This window comes from Raphanus sativus, unplaced genomic scaffold (genome assembly GCF_000801105.2).
Source record: "Raphanus sativus cultivar WK10039 unplaced genomic scaffold, ASM80110v3 Scaffold0136, whole genome shotgun sequence".
NCBI classification, from domain to species: Eukaryota; Viridiplantae; Streptophyta; class Magnoliopsida; order Brassicales; family Brassicaceae; genus Raphanus; species Raphanus sativus.
This window is the reverse complement of record NW_026615456.1, coordinates 17694-22908: the sequence shown is the minus strand read 5'-3', so window position 1 is coordinate 22908 and position 5215 is coordinate 17694. Positions and strand designations below refer to the sequence as shown.

General features: G+C 37.0%; 1 long non-coding RNA gene across 2 annotated transcripts; it reads left to right on the top strand.

Annotated features, from left to right (window-relative positions):
* The first annotated feature begins 1518 nt into the window (after positions 1-1518).
* On the top strand, positions 1519-4315 carry LOC108832208 (uncharacterized). Of its 2 annotated transcripts, none has more exons than XR_008939596.1 (3): positions 1519-1841; positions 2346-2443; positions 4263-4315. It is a non-coding gene; the product is annotated as an uncharacterized LOC108832208 (long non-coding RNA). The 2 variants fall into 2 exon arrangements; XR_008939595.1 differs by having other exon boundaries at positions 1519-1946.
* The last annotated feature ends 900 nt before the right edge of the window (positions 4316-5215 follow it).

Here is a 5215-nt window from a genome sequence, read left to right as displayed (position 1 = left end):
CAGTGGCTTACAAATTGGATTTGCCATCTGAAATGGATGCTTACCATAATGTGTTCCATGTGTCTCAACTAAGGAACTGACTGACGGATCAGGACATTGTGTTGCCTGAAATTCCAAAAGATCTTGGCAAGAACCTCACCTTAGAAACAAGGTCGGTTCGGATCATTGATCGGATGGAAAAGGCCAAGAGAAAGAAGACAGTTCCTATGCTAAAGATAGTATGGGAATTAATTGGAAAAGACATTATCACTTGGGAAATAGAGGCAAGGATGAAAGCTGAGTATCCTGAGTGGTATAGTCAGTATGTGGATGAAGAATCATCAAGTATGAACTCGGGGACGAGTTCCTTCCAAGTGGGGGAGACTTGTCATGTCCCTAGTTCTACATAAGGCCATCATGACGGGCCATGGTACAAGGAGATGAACTGGCCAGGTCATATGATCTAAAGGCAAGCGTATCATGGTCCAAACAGAAGGTTAAGTGCATCAGATGGCTGGGACTTAACCAAAATAAGAAGGAAAGAAGCTAAATGGAGCTGGACGGGTGGTCCGGAAGCTGGACAAGATCCGGAGGCAGCTCAACCAGCTAGGTGGAGCTGGAAGGGAGTTCACACAGTCTGAGCTAAGCTCACTGGAGCTGGAGGAGTAGCTCACTCAGCTTAGGCAGCTAGCACTCAGCTCAACTCAGCTGAATGGAGTGTTGGAGTCTTGGTCGGTCATTGCGGACCATGAATGGTGGTTATGGTCCGGATGGTGGACATGGGGGTCCGATGGGTCTGTGATGCTTTGGCAACTCAGCTATGCATGTGGGCAAGCTATTGGGCCAGAGACCGATCAGCCCAAACGCAGAGGAGAGCAGTTGAGGAGCGGTTGGACCGTCCAACTTGGACGGTTTGGCCGAAAAGGTGTAACCGTTGGTCAATCGGCCAATCATTGTGTCCGCTCGCCCAAGAGCAGTTGGCAAGCCCTTCTCCTATAAATATAGGTCTCTTCTGTCGATAGAAATGATCAGAAACATATGGGGAAACTCTGCCCAATTCTTTACAGAATCAAAGAGAGAAAAGAGAAGAGTTGGCCGCAAGGCAGTCCGTGTGAAGACTTGGTGATTCCGGTGGGTTCTAGCCGTGGGCAAAGGAGACTTGATCGGAAATGGATACTAGAGGGAAGGAGAAGGCTGCAGAGAAGAGTTTGGGAACTTCCGAGCACACACCTAAGGTATAGGATGCAAACCAAGTACAAACCGCTTAAGGCCATTCATCCGGATGGTCAGGCCGTTTGATCCATGTGTGGATGGTCGATTGTGCCCGGGCGATGTCCTTACGACACGTGTCCACCTTCTTATTAAATGTTGTGTTTTGTTTTTTGTAACACTTAATGCTGCGTTTTATTACACCACGGAAATTTGGTTTCGTTTGGTTGTCTGACGGGCTTTCTTGATTGAATTATTTATGGGCCTTTGAATAAGATATTTTGGTCTGAAAACAGTTAAAATTTTGCCTATTACTGTAGTTGACTTTACTTTTTTTAACCAAAAAACAAAAGTCCTACTTTACCTTTTTCATGAATAGCCGCCATAAATTTCTAGGGTTCATTGTTAACTGCAAACTCTGAATGTCAACCAACAATAGAGGTTCTGAAAGGTTGTATGAGGTCAGGAAGAATCTATGCATTCATCTCAGTTCGTCACGTTTCGTTTGTGATTCTTCTCCTCTGACCCGTTACGAGTTGCATTGATTCAGTGTCATTAATGACTTCTTAACTCTTTCGACCCACTACAATCACGATCACTCATGCAATTTTTCTTATTTTCCTTCCAGGAGGTTGATCTCCACCTATAAAAAGGTCAGGCTTCATCCTTTGAACATCATCTTTTGTTATCTGATAATTTTGGTTAGTTAGTGGGTTCAGATGGCTGGTGCGTTCAGCTGTCGATCTCCTTGCAAAAAGGTGGAGATGAGATGTGTCTGTGCTCTTAATTATATAGTAGCTGTGAATTTATTGATTATCTAAGGTTCTAGGAAAAACGATTGCATTTTCCCGATTTCGTATAGTTTGAATATTTCCTCGGAAGATTTGCCAGGTCCATAAAAGTCTATGTTAGGCTGTCCGGTTTTGGGTTCAGGTAAATGTCAAGATCTAATGCTCTTTCTTTGAGTATTGTTCTTAGATTCATGGTTTGTATGTTATTTATGAATTTTTAGGTGTACTCTTACTCTGGAAAGTTTGTTTGTTTACATTTTTTTCAATGGAAGCGGACACCTTTTGTTAAGAATTGATTACTTTAAAATTCTAGCGATTAAAAGATCAAGACGACTCAAACATTAAATAGTGATTCCACTTTTGCAGGCCTTGAAAGACAGCCAAGAAGAATTCAAGAGAATCATCAGAGCGATCAGTGTTTGAAACAAAATTTACACAAACAGATAAGCAATCTATTTACTCAGGTATCTAACATTATCAAAACCTCTAAACCTTTCTGCATCTCACTTCTAAAGTTACAATCCAGAAATATCTGATCAAGCTATTGAATCCATTTGTTAGTTGAAGATCTGAAAGCTCAAGATTTGTTATGAAATTCTAAAACCTTGCAAAGATTAAAAAACATACATATAATTAGGTGAACAAAACTTAGCTTCACCCCCTAAGGTAAACCTCTACATTCACCTACCAATAGAAATTAGTTAATGAATTAGTTAATTGAGATTTGATATCTATTAAAAAATAAAACCAAAAAATAAGAATTTAATGAAATAAAATTATGTTTTTAGATAAATAAAAAATAGTAGCAATTATAAAAAAAATATGTTTTTTTAGTTTTGATTAATCCGTCAAAAAATACAAAACCCTAAATTCTAAATACTAAACCCTAAACCCTTGGGGAAAGTCTGAACCCTTGGACAAATCTTATACCCTAAATCGTTAATTTTAAACCCTAAACCCTTAATCATAAACCATAATATTAAACCCTAAATTTTAAACACGAAACCCTAAACCCTAAACTCTTTGACAAATATTAAATCATAAACTCTTAATCCTAAACCATAAACTATTTTGGAAATTAAGATTTAGAGTTTAGTATTAGAAGTTATGATTTATGGTTTAGGGATTAGGATTTAGTTTATGATTTAAGGTTTGGTTTAAATTTAAGGGTTTAGGGTATATGATTTGTCCAAGGGTTCAGGCTTTTCCCAAGGGTTTAGGGTTTAGTATTTAGAATTTAAGGTTTAGGGTTTAGAATTTAGGGTTTAGGGTTTAGTATTTTCTGATGGATTTATCAATATTAAAAAGAATATTTTTTTTGATAATTTCTAATATTTTTTATTTATCTAAAAACATAATTTTATTTCATTAAATTCTTATTACTTGGTTTCCTTTTTTAAGAGATATCAAATATCAATTAATTAATTTCTATTGGTGGGTGAATGTAGAGGTTCACCTTAGGGGTGAAGCTAAGTTTTGTTCTAATTGGATAGGTTTTTGATTTTTAACTGTTTTTTGCTACTGTTCATATCATCAACATAAAACAAAATTTACATGAGTAATTCTTGGGTTCACTCCCTAGGGTGAACCTCTAGGTTCACCAACCAATAGAATTTAGTTATTTCAAATTTGACATCTTTTAAAAAAGGAAACAAAATATTGCCAAATTATATTACGTTTTAAAAATAAAAAATAAAGTAAAAATAAATAAAATAATACTAAATGCAAAAAATAAGTATTTTTTTCAAAAAAAAATTAATACCACAAAAAAACACTAATCTCTAAATGTTAAACCCTAAATCCTTTAGTAAACCTTTGGATAAATTATAAATCTTTGATTTAAAAAAACTATTTATAACACAATCAACAAAAAACTATACCCTAAATCCTAATCCTAAACCCTAAACTTTTGGATAAACCCTAAACCCTTGGGTAAATCCGAAATTCTTGGATAAATCTTAAAATTTAAAATTTATCCAAAAGTCTAAGATTTAATGTTTGTTGGGAGCGTTAAAAATATTTTTTGAAAATATTTGTTTTAGATTAAAAAGTTTTGTTTTTGTGATTAGTATAATTTTTATTTAATTTTTATTTTGAAAGTATAATATAATTCGATAATATTTTGTTTCCTTTTTTAAAAGATATTGAATCTTAAATGACACAATCCTATTGGTTGGTGAACCTAAGGGTTCACCCTAGGGGGTGAACCCAAGAATAAGTCAATTTACATTAAGATAATATAATTTTAGTGTCATCTGAAGAGTTTTCGGTTCTTCCTTGCAGAGATAGTGTTCTCTATCCCACGATGAATAGTGTAAAAATAGTTGCAGTTGTAACATCCCTATCCCGGGCCTATTTTTGTTTTAAGGAGAACGGGCTTCTCTACGACCCATTTGACAAAACCTAGGGTTTCTCCTCCCTTTCTTATAAATAGCCAGCCTCATCACAAAGCTTGAAGCGAAGCTCTGCAGAGATTTCCCGGAGACTGGAAACCCTAGCCGTCAAGCTCTCTTCCCTGCGCCGCCGTCTTTTCTCTTTTCTCTTTTCTCTTCTCTCCTCTCTCCCGCGCGTCTCTCTCTTCTTCTTCTCTCTCTCCTCGGCGTCCGATCTCTCTTTCTCTCTTGTCGGCAGCGTGTTGGTGGTGGCCGTGGTGGTGATCGCCGGTGGTGGTGGTGGTGGTTGTGTAGCCGATCAGTGGAGTGGTTCAGATCTCATCTTCTCTCGTTTCTTCAGTTCAGATCTAAGTTAAGGTGAGGTGTCTTGAACCCATCTTGCTCCCTTGATCTTTATATTGCTTATGTTGGATCTAGGATTGATTAGATCTTGTGTGAAAGTTAGGGCGTTAGTTCATGATGGAGACTAGGGTGCTAGATGAATGATCATGATGCATAAGAACCTTCACAACTGTTAAATGGGACTTAATGGACTGCCTTGTGTTGATGTGGTTATTATTGTTGTGGATGTTTATGTGATCGATCTTGTGTCCCATGTCTTGATGTGTGATTGAAAGCTAGGTTGATAGAAAGAAGTGAATGTCTTAGTGATTGATGCATGTGAAGTATATCACAAGTGGTAACTAGGATGATAGAGTTATAAGTGATAAGTGATCGAGATATGAATGATTGAGATGTCGTGTGGTATCAATACTATGTGAGGTAAAGTGTATGAGAAAGAGTCCAAGTGTTAAGAGAATGAGGAGTGTTTTGTGCGATCTTGCATATGAGTCTATGTGAAGG